Here is a 10,309-nt window from a genome sequence, read left to right as displayed (position 1 = left end):
CAAGGTAATGAATCAGAAAAGTCCAGACGAGTCTGGGAGCTCTCAAAAGTGGAAAGCTGACACTGGATTTAGATGTTGAATACCAGGGTTCGACGAGTCGACGGGTGTTCTGTGCCAGACTTTCTTTATTTCCCCAAGCAGAGTCGGGATTGTTACCTCCCCAGCAGATTCAAGGTCTGTGTCTTCCCTAGCAGGGTCGGGATGGTTATCTCCCCAGCAGGTGTGAGATCAGTGTTTCCTCAGCAGTCAGGCCTGAAGGTTGCTATTTCCCCAGCGGAGGTGTCCGTTGCTAGCTTTTTCCTCAGCAGCAAGCCCAAGATTGTTGTTTTCCCCGCAGAGTGTGTTGGTGGTTTCTTCCCCAGCGAAGTCCCCAAGCGGATCGGGTGCAGAGGAGGTTATCCCTGGCGAGGGTTGTCTTTTTCCCAGCAGCAGTGCTATTCCCCAGCAGGGTGGAGATTGGAGTGTTATCGAGTTCCTCAGCAGAGTGCCTCGAGCTCCCCAGAAGAGTCCCTTGAGGGGGATACTTTTTATGCATTCATCATGTAGATAAGCATAGCATAGTGCATATCTAATTGCGTAGCATTTCCATGATTATGGAGCATTACGCTAAAAAATAATCATGCATCAGCATTGCAAGCATAAGCTAGTCTCAAGTCGTGGTTACTGTTTGAGGATTGGTTTCGCCAGAGGGTGAAGATGTTACTCTGAGGAGTTCGGTATCGTGATTCTGAATCAACAGTATTCCCTAGTAGTGCGATATTGGAGGAAGAGTTTCTGTCGGGCGGAGATAGAAATAATAAAAAATCAAGAGAAGCTTTGAGGTTCAAAAAAAAAAAAGAGCAAGAAAAAAAGAAAGAGAATAATCCCCAGTTGAGCGTGAATTGTTCATTTGCTAGGGTTGAATAGAGGATAGCATGCTCATGGCTTGTTATCCCCAGCATGGGTCGTTGGCACGCGTGCCGCCTCATTTATCACTGCCCCTTATTTCTGCCGATGCTGACAGGCATGATAAGTTTTTGGGTACTCAGACCGTTGTGGCACTCAGGCCAGTTTCTGATTTTCAGATCGAAGAGGTTTCCGACGACCAGGTCGAAATACTTGTGGCACTCAGGCCAGTTTTCGGGTATTCAGACCGATGTGGCACTCAGGCCAGTTTTCGGGTATTCAGACCGATGTGGCGTTCAGGCCAGTTTTCGGGTATTCAGACCGGTGTGGCATTCAGGTCAGGTTTCCGGTGTTCAGGCTAAGTGGGTATTCAGGCCAGTTTCCGATTTTCAGATCGAAGAAGCTTCCGATGTTCAGATCGATGCAGCTTGCGGCGTTCAGGCCAGGTTTCCGGTATTCAGACTGAAATGGTATCCAGACCGAAGTGGTGTCCAGACCGAAGCGGTATTCAGACCAAAATGGCATTCAGGCCAGTTTTTCGGGCATTCAGGCCAATCCCTCGGTGTTCAGACCGATATTAATACTCTCATATTCCGATGCTCAGTATTCAGAACGACGAGCGGCGTTCAGGCCATGGTGGTTCCTGTGTTACCATTTATTTTGGTATCCAGGTCAATGTTCCTTTTCGGTATTCAGGCCGACTTTCACCGTACCAGACGGGTTCTTCTTTTGAGATCACTTCTTTGCCGATTCTGACAGGCATTGTTAATTATTTCCCAGCGGAGTGCAAATTGTTCGTCTGTTCTTGGTATTCAATCACTCTTCACCCTGATCATCTGAAAGCCGAGGCTATTCATATCGACAGGTTCATAGTGAATTGAATAGGGGCAGCTGTAACACCTCAAAATTTGCCCTCCTCTTCTTGGGACTAGTTTAGCATATTGCATTTCATTTTGTAGGGCATTAGTCATTGCATATTTCATATCATGTGAGAATAAACAGGTCATCCTCCTAAGTCTTTCTCAGAAGATGAAGAGGTTAAGAGATTCAAGCCTGAGGGTCTCATAAATTGATCACTAGCCATCTAAGGGTTTTGTGCTTCAATTAGGGTTCCTTGGTCCTTCAAGGAGGTTGAGCATTATTTTGGTTGCAAGGGTACATCATCATCATCATGGTTATGTCATCCTCAAGGGGCTCATTGTTCATGCTCAGATTCTTTGGGATTAGGGTTTTGACCTCTGGTCAACCCTAATCAGTGCCATCCTACCAGTCAGGGTTTTTCAAGGAGATGAGGTTATTTGCTTGGATGAGGATCATATGATTGTTATGTGAAGCTTACAAGAGCTAGGGTTTCATTTTGGAGCCAATTCCTCAAGTGGTTGAGGCTCAAGCTGATCAGAGCACTTCTAAGTCATCTGTCAACCAGAAAGTCAACAGAAAGTCAACTGAGGGCTAGGAGGTGGAGAAATGAGTTTCAACATCTCATTCATGTTCCAAAAATGTTTATTCATCATGTCAAATGCATATCTTGAAGCATTTGAGGTCAGATCAAAAATTTCCAAAAATGGAAAGTGACTTGTAATTGAAATTTTCCAAAAATGGAAAGTTTTTTGTTCAAATTCAACTTGAGCTTACATCATCAAAGAAGCTTCATATGAAATTTTTTCCAACATGAAATTGGAAGATCTCTCTCTTCCATTTCCAAAAAGTCCAAGATCATGAATTTATGATGAATGGTTGAGGAGATATGATCAAATCATTGTCAAGTGTGCATGGGACTTCGAAAGGCCATATCTTTTGACTTATAACTCCAAATTGAGTGCTCCTTTTTGCCAATTTCTTCTCATGACATGAACTTTCCAAAGCATTCATCACATTGCATGAAAATTCATCTTATGATCATATGCATATTCATGCTTATTTTGGAGGGAAAATGCTAAATTTGAAATTAGTGCATCATGGGAACAAATCACCATTGCCGTTGTGTTAATTGGGAGATTTTGAGTGAATTTGGCCATGCACATGGTACTGTTCACATTTGGAATTGCCATGCACCACACAAATTGTCATTTTTGGTTACACACCCTATCTTTGTTAATCTCAACTAAACCTTGCCTAATTATAATTTGGATGTGATTAGTGGAGCATATATATACATAATCATAACAGAATTTTCAATTCTTCACCATTTCTAGATCCAAATTCTCTTTCCCTCCAATTTTCTCTCTCCATTGAAATTCAAATTCCTTCCACATAACCTTGATATATTCTTCCATATTCTTGTTCTCTGGTGTGGATTTAGTATAGATCAAGCCTTGGATCATCAAATTTGGACCAGAATTGTGTGATGCAAGCTCAAGAACATAGCAATGGCAGTTCATATTTAAGCAAGATCTAAGCAGTTCAAAGCCTCAAGTTCTTCATCAAACTTCGTAACAAGTGATTAGGAGTGGATTTGCACGATTGCCGGGCCTTGAAACTGCAGATTCCAGAATTTGATCTTCAAGAGTTCACATTTTCAATCACCTTAATTCTCTGTTTTATGTGTATGATAGTGTAGATCTTATCATGTTGGTTAATCTGAGCTAAATTTCGTGTGATTTGGTGTACTAATGACTGAGATATGCTTGATGGAAGTTTTGTGCATCCAAATGTTTTTGCTCGATTTGAATTTGTTATGATGAATTAGAATGAATTGATACTGGATTCGTGTTCTTGGTAGCATAAGCTTTCATTTGGTGTAATTGTTTGTGAATTCTGGAAAAAATTTGATGTTGTGCACTGTTCCTTCACCGTCTCCACGAAGGAGACGGCTGTTTCCTCCGCATGCTACAGTAACGCCGCCGCCTGTAAACCCTAGGCAAACCGACGTCGTTTCGCTGGCGCGCGCTTCTTCATTCAAATTCCTTGGCCAAACGACGTCGTTTGGTGTGTAGCGCTGGACATACTTCGAATCCTGGCTGGCGCATTTCCATATTTTCCAATTCATTTCATCATTTCTTCATATGCTTTGTCACACTTTATTTCATTTTTTTAGCAAACTTCAAAAATGCATAACTAATTGAATAATGATCCAAATAATTTCAGATTTTTAGCTAAATGATCCTTGGGATGTCTAGAATTTTATGGTGTGGTTTTTAGGATTTTATCATTTCTGGAAATTAAGTTGTGTTGGATTGATTGAACATGTGTACATTTGGACCATGCCTCATTCAAACTATTGTGAAATGCTCAATAATGCTCCAAATGCCATGAAATTTTGCATGATTGTTCCCAACATGTTGATGGATGTTTGAGGCTTGATTGTGCATTTTTCTCATTTTTCATTTCTGTTTTATGTACATGATTGCATGGTGTGACAATGTGTGTCACACAATTTGATGATCAACTTGTGCATTTTCATATCCATATCAAATGAGCTTCTCTGTTTATGATATTTGGCATGATGATTGTGTTGGACATGTTGTATGCTCACAAATTTTTGCATGATTGTTTGAGTCATTTTTGATTTAATATGGAATTTTGATTCTGGTTGATCAATTGCATGCTTTGAAATTGTCTTTGCCATAGCTTGCTCATGAATTGGTTTTGCTTAATGATTTTGCTTTGGTCCTTTTTAGGACATTTTCATGATTGATTAAAGATGATTCATGTTGAGTTTTAGCTTCTGTTTTGGCTTTTTACTTCACTTTTACCCTAGGCTTTGCCTTAGGGGTTTGGACTCACATTTTGAGTTGTGCATTTCAGGTTTCAAGCAATTAGCCACATTGGTTGATATGATCTCATCACTTGAGATACAAGCTATTTTAGTTGACTAACCTTGCTGTTTTGTAGGTCTTTTGGATGGTGAATCAATTTAGTTTGCTTGCACCTTAGGCCTTCCACCATTGTTGTCTGATAATTGGTTGTCTGACTGTTGTTGATTGTTTGATTTGTCTGAATGTAAATATTGACTGGTTTAGATTTTCTTACAGGTACTTTAGCCGCTTTAACTCATTATTTGAGTTGCTTTGCTCTGCTTGTGGTTGGCATACCACTTAGGTAACTTCCTTAACTCCATGTAGTCTGGAAGACCTGTCATGTTATGTTGGCAGGCACCTGTCTGAAGCCCTCCTTAAGAGGCAATGTTTGTGCTTGTTTATCTTTGTGCCTTGTACATATAAAGACCTCCTAAGTGAAGAAGAATTGGCAGATAGAAGGGATGTGCAATCCATCCTCTGCTATTCAGTTGTGTCTTTCATCTTGCTCACACCATGTGTTGATGCACTTTGAATAAAAGCCCAAAATCTTGTATATAGAGTCAGACATTGTGGAATAGAGTTCCTCATTCTGGACTCCCACACCTTCTTTGATTCAAGCTCACCCAGGCCCGGGTTAAGAGTTGTGAGGTCTAACCCTCATTACATTTCATCTGCTCACCCTGACGGGCAATGTCAGTGGTTAAGAGCCTCGGACACCCTTTCGGTATCTGGCTTGTTTGTCAAGGTCGATATGACCCCTTGACTAAAGCCCAACCTTGCTTGAGCCCACTTGTTTGCGTATAGTGTGTGCTGATTGCTTTTGATGTTTATCTGTTTTACTTCTCATCTCCTTTCTGTAGGAGTCGTATGATCAACTTTCGAGGAAGTTGAACGTACGTAGAGATAGACTTGAGTTGACTCACTGCCTGTGTGAGTCAAACTCTTGTTAGAAACCTCAACCTAGGACTATTGTGGATTACATGACAACTATTAGGCTCGAGTCAGTCTCCCTTTTAGTTTGTTATTTCCCAGTCCTAGTTAGGAGAAAGTTTCTCCCCTGTTAAGTGATAACACGAAATTATATCATATTTTAGGACTTAATTCAATTAAATTTTATTATTATTTATTTCAGTTCACTTCATTTTATTAGATATTACGCGGTATTTTCTTCCTATTTGTCTCAGGTGGCTTATTTTGAAGCACAAGTAAAAATGGAAGAAAAGGAGGTGCAAAAAGGAAAGAAAATGAACCAAATGTCAAAGCCCAGCCCAAAACACAAAACGCAAGTGTCGTGCATGTGACAGACGTCACAGAGGGCGTGACGAGCGTCACGCCTTGCACACTCCTGTGACGGACATCACACCATTCCCCTACATTTTTGGCGCAAGGAACGCCTCAGAGACGTTGAGGAGACGTTGAGGAGTGTTGAGCCCTATATCCACGCCATGCTTTTATGCACGTTGAAGACCTTTTTGGCAGCGGAAGCGGTTACTCAAGCATATATAAATAGCCACTTGCAAAACCAAAAAGGGGCCCGAAGCTTTTCCACATTTTTTCCTTTGCCGTTTTCGCTTTTGCATATTTTCTTTTCTAGCAACTTACGCATTATTGTTTCTTATTTATTTTTACGAGTTCTACACTATTTCCTTTGCAATTCCTATTTTCCTTTTTAGCATTTAGTTAATTCTTTTCGCACAATAGTTTCTACACCGGAAACTATTGTGCACCTTTTTACCGGATCTAACCTTACGTTAGAATCTAGTTTTTATTTCCTTCGTTTTGTTTTGTTGTTTAATTGAAGAATCCAAGAACAAATCCTACCGGCTTGTGGTGGAGTGTTCAAGACTATTGTTTAACTCATTCAGGTTCTTTAATTATTATTTAATGCTTTGTTTTATTGTTTATTTATATTATCTGCCTGGGATGAGTCTGTTTATGCATGATAAGTATTTTAGTTTGTTTAGCATGTCTGGCTAATTCGCTTAGATATCGGTATGTAAAGTAAGCGGAATAAGGAATCAAAACTAAGTCGGTTAAATTAAGTTTAGAATTAAAATCACTCTTTTTACGGTCTCAATTTACAGGTTTAATAACAAAGGTTTTTACGAAAGTAAAAGACATAAAGAAGTTAAAATCAATAGAGCGAGAGTTTGAGGTTTTAACTGGACAGTGTAAATTAGACATTAATTCTAGATCAGGGCGAGAGCAAGTTTTAGAGTTAATTAAATTCCGATCTTTTCCAAAAAGTATTTTTAAAGATTGAATGTGAGGACGAGAGTTAAGCATTCGAATTTAATTATATAACCTAAGTCAACAGAGCGAGAGTTTGAGATAAGGGTGTTTAAACGGTCAGTGTTTTCTTGAAAAGAGTTTCTATGGACTGTATTGCTTTCAAAAAATGGTTTTTGACTTAATTATAAGTGACAGCTACATTAACATAAAATCATGGTTTATTCAACAGAGCGAGAGTTTGAGATAAAACTTTTAATCAATAAAGTCAACTGAAAAGATTTATTTTAAAACCAAGAGACCGACAAAGGATTGATTCCCTAATTACGACGAACTACATACCGATATCTGCTTTATTAATATTTAATCTAGATCTTAGTTTAGTTTTTAGCTTTCCCCCAAACAATCAAACATTGTTCACCTTAGCTTTACGAAGTAACCTTAGATAACGGTATATCGATTCATAAGTCCCTGTGGGATCGATATCTTTTAAAACTACGCGATAGAACTGTGCACTTGCAGTTTGTACCCCAAATTCGACTCATAAAGTCGCGATCAAGTTTTTGGCGCCGTTTCCGGGGACTTTTATTTAATCGATATCGTAACTCTTCCGTTACGCTGTAGAGACTAAGGGTTCTTTTTCTTCTATTCTTTCTTTCGTTGATTTGTATGCCACGCACTCGCTCTCAAGGCGAACCGCTCTATTTACGAATCAACGATATCGAACTATATCTCCGAGTCCTACGACGAATTCGGGAATATCGTGCTGCAAACAATCTCCCTCCTATAGAACTTCCTGATTTCAAAAACCTTTTTCCTTCGATAACCGAGATGGCAGAACCAGCTCGTGCTCTTAGAGATTACGCCGCTCCATCGCAAGATGAGACGCATTCAAGTATTGCTCCACCCGCAATCGAAGCAAACAACTTCGAACTTAAACCTTCGCTGTTGCAGGCTGTGCAACAGAACCAATTCTCTGGAAATCCTACCGAGGATCCAAACCTTCATTTATCCGTATTTGTCCAATACGCTGATACTGTTAAAGCTAATGGTGTCACTTCGGAGGCAATTCGACTTCGTCTTTTTCCTTTCTCATTAAGAGATAGCGCTAGAAGATGGCTTCAGCCTCTCCCTTCAAACTCTGTCACCACATGGAACGAGTTGAAGAAAGTTTTTCTTGCCCGATACTTTCCACCAAGCAAAACAGCTATGTTAAGAGCCCAGATAAACGGATTTAAACAGAAAGACAATGAGTCTCTTTTCGAAGCATGGGAAAGATACAAAGACATGATGAGACTTTGCCCACACCATGGTTTGGAAGACTGGTTAGTAATTCACACATTTTATAATGGTCTCTTGTACAACACAAGGTTAACAATAGACGCCGCTGCAGGTGGTGCACTAATGAACAAACCTTATGCTGATGCTTACCAGCTTATCGAAAGCATGGCCCAAAACCACTATCAGTGGGGAACCGAACGAACAATGGTGGAAAAACCTCAAACAAAAACTGGCATGTACGAGATAAGTAACCTTGATCACATTAATGCAAAAGTGGATGCTTTGATCCAGAAAATTGAAAGTTTAAATGTATCACCTCCAGCCGCCGTGGTTGCTATAACTCAGAATTGCGAGGTCTGTGGAATCCAAGGTCACACTCCTACGGATTGTCAACTCTTGACAGGAATCCAAGCAGAGCAAGTAAACTATGCTCAAGGAAGCCCCTACTCGAATACCTATAACTCAAATTGGAAGAACCATCCAAACTTTTCATATAAGAGTAATAATGCTTTGTACGCACCTGGACAGTCTCCAAATCAAGCCCCAGCTATACCTCCGGGATATCAGAAACCGAACCCATCCATGCCTAACAATAACGCCCCTAGGAAATCCAACTTGGAAATCATGATGGAAAACTTTATAGCTTCCCAACAACAAACCAATAAAGATTTTTTAAACCAGAATGTACACACTGGCGAACAACTTAAACAACTAGCAAGCAAAGTAGATGCCCTGGCTACCCATAACAAAATGCTGGAAACACAAATATCACAAGTAGCCCAACAACAAGCACCTACTGCTGCCCCAACTGGTACATTCCCTGGACAGCCCCAACCTAACCCGAGAAGCCACGCTCATGCAATTATATTAAGAAGTGGAACGGAAGTGGAAGGACCGTCTGATCCAAGGATAGAAAACCAAAACCCTAAGAAATCAACTGAGGAAGGTGAACCTAAGGAAAAGGAAGAGAGTAATAAGGAAACCCTAGAAAAGAAGGAACCTTATGTACCTCCACCACCTTACAAACCACCTATCCCTTACCCTCAAAGGCTTGTTAAAACCAAAGATGCGGGCCAATTTAGAAAATTTGTTGATCTCCTTAAACAATTAAACGTTACAATTCCGTTCACCGAAGCTATTACGCAGATGCCCTCCTATGCTAAATTCTTAAAAGAAATTCTTTCTAATAAGAGGAAACTTGAAGATAGCGAAACCGTTACACTCCCTGCCGAATGTAGCGCTATAATCCAAAACATGCCTCCTAAACTCAAGGATTCGGGTAGTTTCTCTATACCCTGTCACATAGGAAAATTTGTCATCGACAAAGCCTTATGCGATTTAGGAGCCGGAATTAGCGTTATGCCCTTATCCATATGTAAGAAACTGGAAATGGGAGAATTAAGACCAACCAAAATGTCTGTGCAACTAGCAGATCGTTCCATCAAATATCCTGTAGGAATTCTTGAAAACGTTCCCGTACGCATAGGTCAATTCTACATTCCAACTGATTTTACAATTATGGACATTAGAGAAGATGATATTACACCCATTATACTGGGAAGACCGTTTTTAGCAACTGCCGGTGCAATCATAGACGTAAAACGAGGACGACTCACCTTCGAAGTAGGTGAAGAGAAAATTGAGTTCATTCTTTCCCAATTCTTGAAAGCACCTGCAATAGAAGATACATGCTACTTCATGGATATCATCGATGAATGCATAAAAGAAGCAGAGCTAGGAGAAGACAAATCATCAGACTATCTTTTAAAAGACAAATCTAACCAATGTTTAGCAATAACACCGGACCCGACGCAATGTCTTAACAAACAAACCCTTGACCTGAAAACACTTCCCAAAAATCTGAGATATGAATTCCTAGACTTAGAACTTGAACGACCTGTGATAGTTAATGCAGACCTAGGAAGACTCGAAGCAGAAAAACTCCTACATATCTTAAGAAAGTATCCAACCGCACTAGGTTACCACATCACCGATCTTAAAGGAATAAGTCCTTCTATTTGTATGCACCGCATCATGTTAGAAGAAGACTGTAAAACCTCTAGGGAACACCAGAGGAGACTAAATCCGATCCTGAGTGAGGTAGTAAAGAAGGAAATAACCAAGTTATTAGAAGCAGGTATTATATATCCTATATCTGATAGCAAATGGGTTAG

The 10,309-nt window shown here is 40.1% G+C and overlaps 1 pseudogene; it reads right to left on the bottom strand.

The window, feature by feature from the left end:
- Positions 1–8,070: 8,070 nt before the first annotated feature.
- LOC127133525 (uncharacterized) lies at positions 8,071–8,170 on the bottom strand (annotated as a pseudogene).
- Between the last annotated feature and the right edge of the window lie 2,139 nt (positions 8,171–10,309).

This window comes from Lathyrus oleraceus, chromosome 3 (assembly GCF_024323335.1).
Source record: "Lathyrus oleraceus cultivar Zhongwan6 chromosome 3, CAAS_Psat_ZW6_1.0, whole genome shotgun sequence".
NCBI classification, from domain to species: domain Eukaryota; kingdom Viridiplantae; phylum Streptophyta; class Magnoliopsida; order Fabales; family Fabaceae; genus Lathyrus; species Lathyrus oleraceus.
Note: the sequence above shows the minus strand (reverse complement) of the source record. Positions and strands in the feature narration are given on the sequence as shown.